At 27.1% G+C, this 13,530-nt stretch overlaps 1 protein-coding gene across 2 annotated transcripts in view; it reads right to left on the bottom strand.

Moving 5' to 3' along the window:
* The window catches only part of LOC112688654 (limbic system-associated membrane protein-like), a 532,509-nt gene that overhangs the window by 24,130 nt on the left and 494,849 nt on the right, over window positions 1-13,530 (bottom strand). The gene's annotated exons all lie outside the window — the stretch shown is intronic.

Raw genomic sequence — 13,530 nt, 5'->3', positions numbered from 1 at the left:
TTAGCATTCGACAAAATCACAGCATCTTCGAGAGTGTGATCCCAATTTTTCAAAAATTTTTAGTCACCATTAGGCGTTGGTAATAAGGAACCTGTTAGATGATTGAATCTGAATCTTACAATTTGGCATACAATTTTCTTGAATAACTTTTGTTGCACCAAATTACGTCATTTGAAAACAATTATTGCATTGCAGGATATGAGTCAAAAAATATTTAGAATCTGGCCCATTTCCGAAAACCAATAAATTTAGTGGCTTTGGTGGCGGTACCAATGGCGTCAATTTGACTTGACCAGTTGCGCAACATAATCCAGGAGCTTCATTTTTAAACATAAATATTTTGAAATATTGGCACATAACGTCCAATAGCAACGATTTGTTGTAATCGATTTTCACGTTATAATTGAATGCAGATTGTTAGGGGTTAAACGCAACAATTCTATGTTGTTGATTTTGATTCCATCAATTCCGTTCAACTACATTCCGCGCTTCGTGTTACTAGTCTATTTGACTTACTCTTGTATATTTTTGACTCACATAATTGCGAGTTCTGCGATTTGAGTTTGTACATCTAATTGCTGGCATTTTCGAAAACAAAAATTCAACTGTGAAATTAAAGAAAACTATTGTATTCTTCTTTAAAACAAAGTATATCACTTGTTAAGTTAATAAAGTGGATATTAGTTTATCCTGACCAAAGTTTATCTTACCAAAACTCCATATTAAATTAACTTTTAATATTAGGCGTGATGGCTCTGAACTAACCGTGATTTGCATCAAGACATTCAGTTATCTTACATAGATATATTAATAATACATGTATTTTTTATCAATAAAATAACTCCGACCGAAACATCTGTTTTAAACGATATTCAGTTCTTTTACATCATCTTTTACGATAATTGCAGCACGCATTCTGTCAATTCCATGTCAAACGTCAAAAGGTTACATTAAAAAGTTTATATTGTCCAATACACTAAGGTTGGATTAGAAATAATTTTTATGGTGGTCAAGTATTTTTCAAATTTTCCGCACAATTTTCTTAATTTTTCTTTCATAAGAATTTTCTCCTGACAATAATAAACACAACGAAAAAAGAATTAGCAAAATGGGTCTGTTCACGCGTGATGGCGTGACCAAGGGAAATAGGGATTCATTTTTATATACATATATATATGTATATTAATATTCATATTATTTATATGTAATATTATTATTGATACTTTGTATGTAAACAAAATATTTTAAAAAAAAGCTAATGTTTTTGTTGATTGTGAAATTGTATTATGCCGATGATTTTGTACATGAGCATTTATGTTTTTAATTATAAATATATGCTAACACGTGCACCTATATTTGTGTGTGTGTGTGTATGTATGTGTTTATTATTTACGACAAAAGTTGAGGTACATATGTAACGCAAAAAAAAGGGAAATATAAATCTAATTAAAAATCCAACATATGTTATCGAATTCATTGAAATACGTGATTTTAATACTAATTCGCTTGTATACGAAGCTTTAATTTTACATCACTATGTTAAGCCAATCATTCGTGTATTGATTTTAATTTTAATGTTACTGAAGAATAAGCCGCACCTTTCCCAATGGAGAGCACAACAAATGGTTGTTATATATTTAATGTTTTAAAATCGACAAGTAGTCATTTTGATAACAAATTATATAATATTTCTTGAGTTATATGTTAAGTTATACAGATGGAGGCCCATAAATTTGCTGTAATTAATGCAAAGAAAACATTTTAAACAATTCAATAAATGTGAGTGAATAAATAATTTTCTTAACTCATTGATATTACATTGAAATTGAATGAGTTAAATTTACAATTTCAATGTCTAAAACAATTATTTCATAATTTACTGAAATATATTAGATTTTTTTTTAAAATTAATTTAGGTGTGGGGAATCTAACTTGAAAAAATAACACAACACATTTCTCGTGCCTGTAAAAATATAATATTACTTCAACAAAAAAATACGTGGAAGCAATTTCTAAATTAAAACTTCATTTGAAGTAATTCTATCGAAATATGAACAATCGCTCGTGTTTACGAAAATAATAAATATTTACAAATACGTTTACAATTAATATTTTAAATTTGCATGATAAATAAAACAATTTTTAATTTAACCAATGATCTTGATTTATTGAATAATTTTAATTAATTTTAAATTATTAAAGGCATAGAACACAATAAAACAGTACCTATTAAATAGTTCATGGTATAGTTCATGAAATACTTAAGAGTAAAAATATAATGTATTCAGCGTTGGGTAAAATGAACTAGGTTTAAAGAAATAATTTGTATCAATATATTGTACGAGAATTATTAAATGTAAAATATTTTTGTGACTATATGGTAAAAATTATTCCAATGCGCTGATTCTCTTTTGGATTTTGATGGGAAAAAAAATGCGATTTCGTGTGAAAGTAGTATCTCCGACAATAAAGATGAGAACTCGTATTCGGTTGATGGAAATATAATGTATAATTTTTTTTTTTTTTAAAAAACTTTTTTTTTTGTCACGAAGAGCTTTGAAAAGTTTTGTGAGAAAATATCGACAGCACAAGTGGTAACAACAAACGTCTTAGTCGATTTCACCGTGTTACGAACGACTCGAGAAGGCAATAGGGTCGTTGAGAACAAGAATATTATCCATCTTCATGATCGTGGTGCGAGCTAAGTAAAAAAAAAAAAAAGTAATGGCTGTGGGATGGTTTAGTTTATGCGAAAACATAGTTCACCCGTTCACACGGTGTAAATTTTATTGTTTTATACTAATTATTTATTTATATTTTTTAAACTCGAACAAAAAATATCAAAAATATAGTGCCGATTATTTATTTGTAATACCATGTAAACGACGATAACTTAAGTGGATTTATAAAGCAAAATGTGGCAACTCTTATGAACAAAAAGATAATGGATAATTCTGATGGCGACCATTTCTCAAACGGGCCGCCGACTATTCCGTATCTTTGTAATGCCCCATCACTATTCGTACACGCGAGTGCGAACGTCGAGTGTCGTCATCGACTGTCAGCACGTTGTAGCAGTATTCTCTTTTGTGTTATTGTCTATCGCCTTATCTGTAGTGACGGAAAATATATTTAAAATATCTGTTTTGTACCGGCTAAGTTACTTAAATTCTGTTTCCAGAATATTGAAAAATTATTGGTCTTGCATATCATAATTACTCATAATTGGTAAAAAAACGAAAGGTTAAATATCATTTTTTTTTTTTTTATTACGAATTTATTTTTAGTTCGACTAAAAACGGCTCTTATGTTATAAGTACAATAGCACAATAGTGGATATACGCCAGTAGCAAAAAAACTGTTCTGTCCTAAGATTAAAGAACACAATTACTAATATCATAAATTCATTTCTTTTGATCAGATTTGTATAAAACGTTAAACATGATTTATTTTAACGGCGTATTAATCGTCGTAGAAAGTGTAGAATTAAATTATAAATGACAATTGTGTGATTTGTGTTTAGTATTGTTTTTAAGATCAAAAATATATAATTTTATCGTATATTTAAATACTGCCTAGGTGCAAAGTAAAACAATTGATAATTGGAATATGGACGCATTAGACTCTACCATATGGGTATGTTTTGAAAACGAAGTTCGTGCACCGCGAGACAAACTCAATCTATATCGTTTTACCTACTAATAGATGATTACCTACACATTTAAATTACGATCAACTTCGAGTCGTATTATATTACAAGTTGTATAACAACAAAATACCACACAAGAGTATATGAAACCGAGTTAGTCCATTTTACAAATAATTTTATAATTGTACTATTATAGTTGTATTTTTCATGTCGATATTAGAAGAGTTCACAAATTTGTTTTAAACATTTTTATGCATTAGAAAAAAATTATAAATAAATACAAAAAAAGGAATGACTTAGGTACATAGTTCAAAGTAAGGTATCTCTTTTTGTTTTTTTAAAAGTTTTAAAAAATCGGGCTTACTATTTCTTAAAACTCATGTGCTCAAAACTTTCCAACTCTAACAAATAAGTTAAAAAGGCATAAAATCAATAGCTTTTTAATTTCCACTAAAGAATCTCAGAACTTTTATTTGAAGTATATTTTTATATTATTTTTTCTATTTATTCATTTTTCTAAAAAACTTTGACGAACTGTACATTCGCTAATCACTCATTGAATTTTTTAGCCATACTAAAAAATACATAAATTATGCAGAACAAAATATAGATTAATATTTAAATGTTATGAAATTCAAAGTGTTTTAAAATTTAAATTTTTGAATCTAGTTGTAACTAGTATTCCACATTAAATTTATCAAAAAAAAATACGTAAAATAAAAAATATTGATTCATTATTAGTGCTTTTCAGATATTTAAATTTATAAATTGTTCAAGTCTAAATAATTCAATATACTATAATTTAAATATTTAACTACTAAATTATATTTAAATTGTTAATTGTGTATATTTGCTATCCATAAGCGCAACTACAGCCCAAATTTCAAAGATAGTGAAATTGCTAAAAATAAAATCGATAGTATTTTACTGTTATTATTATAGATTGACCTAAAAATATCAGGGGTACTCAATTTGAAGTCAAGGATGCTAAAGATCCTTTTGCATTTCTTAGTTGCGTCTCTGTTATTATCACTAGATTGTCTAGTTGAAATTTAATTTAAAAATTAATTAATATGAAAAATATTTAAATCGATAAGCAATTGTAATATTGAACATTGTCTTGCAAAATACATTAACATAACATTACTTACTATAACATTTATCTTGGGAAAAGCTGCTTGTGAATTTAAGATATTTAAAATAATATTTGAACAATTTGATTTAATTTTGTAACTAAAGTGAAATGTAAAAAATACATACATACATTTTAATATTATTAAAATGTATGTATGTATTTTTTAAATTTTTTAATGGTAAAGGTTGATAAATACTTAGAACTATTTATTGAATTCGTCATGTCAGCGTATACAATTGAAATATTACAAAGGTACTATAATTGCATTATTGCTACTATATCTAGCACATATAGAAAAATATACACTTAACCACTCTTCATTTGTGAACCGCATGTGTAAAACTGTTCGAATGTTTACTGGCTATGCAGAGTTTTATTTTAAATAAACGCTTATTAATATTAATACATTTTGATAAATTTTGTGTATTTTTTACTGACTAAGTATTAATGAGCCATGACAAAACTGGACTAACGATTTTCGGAAAATTTCTACAGTACTGTATCGTAGATACATACGCTATCTACAATATTTGAAAATGTACCAATACAGCTTTAGGTTATAAGGTCAATGTGTGATGTACACGGTATTATCCAAATATTGATTTTAAAATGAGAAATCATGTTATGATATGTAACTTGGAAGGTTTTGTATGTGTGTAAGATGTGTATACATAAATAAATATTTATTATAATAAATACATATTCAGAATACAAACATATATTTCTGAAAAACGGTGTTTTACTAGAATCTATTTTCTACTCAAACTAGGGTGAGATTTTACATACGTTTAAAAGTATACGAATATTTCATTCTTTGAACTTTTGGATGAGTTACGATACAGTTGTAAACGTTAAACGATATGTTTTTATGATCTAATTTATGTTTAAATAATTTTCTTTTTGAAGAAAATAACTATGAGTAATGTTGGGTTATCAATAAGTCTACCGTTTATAAACGGACATTGCTAGAAATTTAATAACAAGCAAAATACTTTTCCTGCAAAACCATTTATTTTGTCGTATGTTTAAGCGTGAGTAATATTTATGAATGAGATATGTGAATTTAGGAATCTTAACGTGGCGAAATATTAAAATTAACTCGAAAAAGTTTGTTCTATTGTAAATTGTCTATAACTATTGGTGAGGAATGAACATTTATATAAAGTACTCCTCCAAATCCAATACGACTTTAAAGAACCCACCAACACATACATTTTAATATTTACTAAATATGCCTATATTTCTACAGATGTTTGCAATTCGTATATATTTAATTTATTTATTTATTATGATCTGATTATGTAGCCTAACAGACTACAATATTAAATGTATTGTTGTTAAGCTCATTATGACAGTATTTACTGATTTAAAACTAAATTTTGAAGTAGAAAACGCTCCAAAAAAATATGTTCATCATGCTCTGGATATTTAAACACATATAGTTGTAAATATCAGTTTTGATAGTTAAAAAAATTGGTTCTTGATGTGATATATTATATTTTAAGCAAAGTTTGGGATTACTGTTAATATTTTGAGAGAAGAAATCAGTGTAGACCACTAGATGGCATTACGATCATTAAATACATTAAATATAACGGTGCGTATGTTTAAGAAACCGTGTAAAAACATATACGTATATATATATATATATTAAAGCTATCTGTCAGTTTTTGAGAAGAGGAAATATATAAATAAGTGTGTATGTGTGTGTGTGTGTACACAAACGTAGGTAGTTAATATATTTTTGAAAAATTGAGGCAAAAGTTTAAGGGTAAGTTTATTTTTATGCCCGCTCCTTCTCACTCCCGCTGTATCCATCGTCATAAGCTACGCGGCGGTCTAGTGTTTCAAGAAAAATGGCAATCTCATGAATCCTTAACAAACGTGTTGGCAGTGGGCAAACTTTTGGAGAAACTTGGGTGCAAGGTAAAATTAATGACTTGGTTAATTTATTATATTCGTTGTAAGCCTAAAAATAATGGTGAACCACCGTTTCTTCGGCAAGGTCTCTTCTTATACACTACGTAGCAGATATCTCCGAAAATTACATAAATAGTAAACTATTGGTGTGGTGAGTACGAGAACCAGAGGAGGGAGAAGAATTTTCTTGCCATGTTACACAACATTGTAGCCGATGAGATTTCGTAACGATCGTGATTTTTTAAAAATGAAAACAATAACGTTCTTATAATCGGTTATGATGCCATCATCTATACCCGATAAAAGTAACATCTTGATATAATTGAAATGTTTAAAAATGTTAGAACTATACGTACACGATCGCGTTTCGGTCGTCGCAAATGGTTTATAACATCATTTTTCTCGAACCGTGTCCGAAAATTTAGACAATATTAAATGAAACACAATTACGTGAAAACCAATATGCCTGCCCACAGGGTTAACGTACAATTTAATTAATTATTCGCATACCGATGGGTATTTCCTTTTTACAGCGAAATCCCCCATCATGATGACCAGGTGATCTATTACAAGGTAAGAGTAGAGTGGCAAGTCCTAAGTAAATTATTTTGTCCCTCAGGGGATATTAAATATAATCACCGGGTGATTTTTAAATGTCGAAAGAGATTTAATTTATTGAAACATCGCCATTTTACGCGTTTTTTCCCGTTTTCTTTGTAGTCTAGATAATATTACTATACGAGTTGGTTTTATTTATAATATTTTAAAGAAAATATTGTAAACCTATTGTTTTTTTAAAGAAAAATGAGATCTTCACATGATTTTTATGAACTTTTTTGAAAAATATTATAGAAATACGCAATAATATGATATAGAAATATTCTAGGTACGTAATACATGTTATAAATTTCTTTTTTAAATTAATATTGTATAAGATATATATTTTATCCACTGTTAAAATATAAAACAATCTTACTAAATAGTATAAAATGTTGATATAATATATTTCTTGAAATTCATGTAAATAGTATAAGCTATATAAATCATCTGTAATGAATATTATGTCCTGGAGAGGTGAATTTTTTTTGTTATTTGATCTGTGATTTTATTTTTGTTTTAACATAAGGTTGACCGATGATGCCAATTTTATAGACGTACCCATAACCCTCAACCAGTTGAAAACAATAAAATAGTGATAAATTATAACAATATTTAACCAAAATTTTTCCCATAATATTAACTATTAACATTCTTCCGATTTTATAAAATATATGTATATTATATATCTATAATATTACCAATATAATACTTTTTCATTTCGTTTCCTGTAAATGGTAGAACGTAATTATTATTTTGTTATACGAATGTGGAATGTTTGATAGTTGTTATTACCGTATTTTTAATTGACGACTAAGAAACGTCAGTAAGTCTTATTTAATTAAAATAAATAATATATGAATAATATTACCTTCATTATTACTGTAGTATAGTAGGTTGTGTTAAAATAAATAAAATACACTAATAATCAGGGCCCGGATTTTTATGCAAATGCATATTCTTCTACAATTCACCTAAAGTTATTTTGATTCGAAACGTGAGTGTTTGTTATGTGAAGTCGAGTAGATTCGGCTGAAAAGTTGATTTTTTTTTTCCATATTTTTGCTTCTTTTAGTTAGTTCTATTTAGATATAGAATAAGTAGAGAATTTAAAAAATGCTTTGATTGAGTCAATTAATTTTGTATTTAAGCAAATTTCACCGTTAAGTCGTATTGTTCGGCTCTGCAAATTTGTAACCCACTATAATATAAAACCAAAATTAATACCCTAAGGCTATTTAAACTTGACTAGACTTTGGAAAATATGATGTAGTAATCTGTTAAAAATTATGCTTCGATCATTGGCCAAAACTGTTCTGTACGAAGCTGGGTAATTCAACTAGTTATTAATTATAATAATTGATTTTAGAAGTTTTTGGTTATATTTATCATTTATTGCTTTGTATTAGACACATATTTTAATATTTTTTTTTCTATGTGATTATAATCTAATATAAAATATATATTATACAACAATTATTTATACAGAATTAAAATATATATGAAAGTGTTTCAGTTTTTGAAAAAATATTTATTTAGTAATAGATTATAAGGTTTATAAAATTTATTTATCTACCATATTGACCCACTCAATTTTATTTTTACAACGTTTTTATGACTTTATTCGTTTGTTTATTTTTATCCTTAGGTACCCTCTTTTACACTTTGTTGTTATATTTCCTATTGGAAAGTACAGTTTTTCATTCGGTAGCATAAAATAGAAAATATGACTTTAAAATTGACTTTATTTCTTCCCTAAGAAAATAAAATATTGTTAAAACAGCTATTCTCGTTAAATATATGATAAAGAGAAAATATATTATCTTTAAATACATGATAATAATGCAACACGTAAACAAAAATTGGGAAAAAATAATTAGATCTTATTCATTTTTGAAATTCATTTGAACGTAACGGAAACTATGTATTTTCTTATACATTTTGCTTCAATAAATTGTATGTAAAAATAATTGTTTAGTTAAAGTATTCATCCATTGAAGACGATTTTATCTAAAAACATGAAAATAGTGACCCAGAAGGTGACGCATATCTATACTATCAGTGTACATTGCAACGAAATTGTGCTAAGTGTTATGTTTATACATGCGAAGTAATTTTTTTATTGTTTTCTAAGTTTTTAATGTTTGCCGGAATGAAAACGAAATTATCTTTGGAGATAGAGAGAAAGGTCCAAAACAATGAACATAACAATACATTGTATTTGTATAACACCAAAGTCATTCCAAGACTGATATTTTTGTTTATTTACTTTTCTATTTTGTCTTATACTTGATACCTATACTCTGTGCGTTGTTCTGTTATAAAAGGGATGTACATATACATTAGGGTGACCATATTTATGAAAAAATAAAACCAGACAAATATGTTCTTTAAAACAGAAGATCACATTTTTTTTTAAACTTCTATATTATTTGCAATAAAAATAATTTTTAGCTAGTTTAATATTTTAATAAAATATTGACTTGCTTTCTTTTTTTGCTGTGAGATTGAAAAAAATGAATTAAAATATTCTTTATTTTTATTGAGTTGATGTCGATTGCATTTAATTGTTTTGGTTGAGTTAACAAAAAATCATAAAAATCATTGTAGGAATATTTATGAGGAAAACGATTTTTTTGGTCCATTCATAAAATATTTGTGATTGAAAATATTCTTTCTATTGCTGCATTAGTTCCTGGCATAGATAATGAATACTTTGCAATCTTCCAAAAAATGTTGATCAATTTATTTTTATATTTTAAAATTGTATAAATACCACACCATCTTTCTTCAACGTGAATACATTTATTTAACCATAAAAATACAAAGCATTAACCACATGATTATACTCATAGAAATCATCTTTATCCATATTCAAATCGATTTAATTCTTATTATTTTGAAAATAAATTTTTAGCTCTCTTGAACATCATTCCATGTTAGACATGAGTTGAGTCTAACGAAATGTTTTTAGTTTTTTAAAAGGGCTCCCCACTTTTAAATGTACAACAAAAATGTTTCATAAAACTGGTCAGTTTGTTTTATAAATTGTTTTTTCGTGAATACATTTTTGTTTTTAATTCTAAGAGTAGTGAGTTTACATTGAAAGTTAAAAAGTCTTGTGTTTTTAGTTTTTAGTTAGAAGTCTCTCACATGAGTTCGTTGTACATATATATATATATATATACTATATGACAAGTCTTATGTTTATCGCTAATTTTATTTTACGTCAATACTCTAGTAGACATTATACGAAGACGGTTATTTATAACATAACTTTCAATTTATTTGGGTACCTATATAACTATTTTTCGTAGTATTATTATGTATTTTAATAATAATAATAATAATAATAATAATAAAAATAATAATAATAATAATTTATTGTAAAGAGTAAAATGTACAATAAATAATGACGCCCTTCAAGGCAAAGAGTACAGATACATAAGTAAATAGTTAATATAGATAACATGAGTAAGATATGTAGATAAATAATCTCGATTAAGTACATACTAAGTAGAAATACTTTTAAATCAATAGTGTTGAACATATAATTACATATGTAAGTGATTATAAGTGATTAATTAGTACATTTTTGAAATTGTTTGAATGATCAAAAAAAAAGTCAAAGAATTTTGTTTTATACATATAAAATAATATTTGTAAAAATAGAGTATGAAAATAGTTGTAAAAGAAAGAAAATCTATTTTGTTTTATATTTAGATTTTTTTCTTTTACAATTTTTATGAAAACAACGGGATTAAGACGGGACCCTATTCTAAAAATGGAATAAAAAGCGTCCCGTTCATAATTTGTCGGGACAACGGAACAAAATGATAAAAAAAAGAACAATCCCGTTTTAAAGGGGAATAATGATCACCCTAACATACTTACACAGAAGACGTGGAAGTGAATTTTAGTAGCACTTTTTCTTATACTTGTTTTTTCTTCTCGTCCACTATTGCAATCGTAAGAATCTGAAATCTCTAGTCAAATCCTATGGGTATCGATGCTTTTATTTTTCAAGATTAAGGGTGGCATATTTCTTAAGTACCTATATCCATTTATATAGGGCCAGAAATGTAATCAAGTACAAGAAGTATGTACATAATGTTATTGTATCGCTTAGTTTTAGGAAGTGTTTAGAACTTTTACAGCGAAGTGAGTAAAATATATATATATTTTGGATACCAGACAAGCAGCTTACGATAATTGAAGAATATTCGAGTACCACTTGAAGTATATTTCATTTAGGTAAAATCATATTTTCTTCAAGATCTTTGGATATTTAGTAAGAATAAAACTAGGTCAAAAGTGAGAAGAAAAAAACCTTTAAGGAGGTTGACCATTATTCTTTGGTGTTCAGTAACTTAAAAGGAAGTAGGATACTTGAAAAGGTTGCAAAATGTTTGTGAGGGCAGTTCGTAACGCAAAAGCCGCGAAAAAAAACGACCACTTGCGATAAAAGAGTCACGATGACGCGTCGTATACGGCAAGGTTCTCAAAAGAATAAAAAAAATAAACGAAATGCGTGACGAACTTTGAGCCGAAATTATGAATTTTAATACGATTTGTTCTGCAAAATAAGACAACTATTATATTATACTGTCGTGTAACACTTATTGAGCTTGTAAAAAGAGAAACGCCGATATATGAATGGACAGAGATTCCAACTATTTTAAGGGACTAGAATCAAAAGATTGTTGGATACTCAATGAAACGACGCGGTGGCGCCTTTATATTGGGCGTGCAACTTTCTGAAGTAATATTGAAAACTGGAGTAATTCTACAAATTAGAGACGCGAGTCCATGTTACGCATGTACTATCCAAATACGTGTGAATTAATTCGTCAGCTTACAAAATGGCTTTTAGTTTGAAAACAATCGATACATATTATTATTACACCATCGTCAATTACGCCAAGAAAACATTATTTTGATATTATTCCACGCATACTCCAAATGTACAATTATTTGTATTAAATGTGTATATTACATTTTATATGCGAAGATACGAAGTAGTGGTTCGCACTCATCAAACAGTGTTCGGTGTCTGTACAATAATATAATAATGTATTTATATGTACGAGTATATATATCTTCAGTGCGGATACAATTGGGAACGTGTATTATTATTATTATTATTGTTTTAATTATTGTTGTCACATTTAAACAAGATATCAAATGCACAATATAATAGAAACCTTGTACGCTAAGACTAATGATGACATTACATTATGTCACGTAAAGAATACTGTCTGATTCTAATCGCATTCAAGTTTTGACAAAATGTAGCAGCCATAATATTTCATAATAATATTATGTGCTGGTTATATTTTTTTGTTTTCATAGTTTGATATTATCATAACGAGACTTTATTTCAATCCAATGATTACGTAGATACACAATATTTTCGTAATTAGGAATGAATAACACACGAGTTCACTATTAGTGTGGATTTGGTCGGTTTTCCTTAAACTTTGTAACCAGTGTTTTGCAATGATAGACAACAATATCAATGCCATTCGAATAAATAATAATAACAATATCAATAATTTTTATTTTATAATTGATTTTGATATTGTGAAAAATTCTCGATATCGATAATGTTTTATATTGTTCGATTTATCGGGATATCGAAATGAATATTTTATTTGTAGTTCACAGATATTAGATATGATGTATTGGATTGTACTGTAATGTATAAAATGTTATCGTCAGGATGATTTACTTAAATGGTGGAAAAGTAATTCAAATTTATGTCCAGTAGTATCAGTATTAGCGTATAAATACTTATCAGTAATTGCTACTAATGTCCCATTTAAACGTCTGTTTAGTAAGGCAGGTAATATAACTTCGAAAAAAAAAAATAGACAATCTCTAGATCGAGTTAACGACATTCTCTTTTTGAAGTCTTATTATAAATCTACTAAGAGACATCTGATCATACTTGGGTGAGAAATCTATGTATATTTTCATTTTTGATTGAAAAAAATAGTAAAATAGTCATGGATTTTTTTTCTAGGATACATCCAACGGGTTTGAATATTAAACACATTAATTATTTGAAAACCTATTATTAATAAAAATGGTTTTAATTTTTATGAAATTTATATTATTATTATGTATATTTATTTGTCAGAATGTAATTAATTTTTTCTTCATCTTTAATTAGCTAGGTAAAATACATTTTTGAAATGATAATAAGTAATAACTTATAAATACTTAG

This window comes from Sipha flava, unplaced genomic scaffold (genome assembly GCF_003268045.1).
Source record: "Sipha flava isolate LNK unplaced genomic scaffold, YSA_version1 3_pilon_pilon, whole genome shotgun sequence".
Classification (NCBI taxonomy): domain Eukaryota; kingdom Metazoa; phylum Arthropoda; class Insecta; order Hemiptera; family Aphididae; genus Sipha; species Sipha flava.
This window is presented reverse-complemented; position numbering and strand designations above follow the sequence as displayed.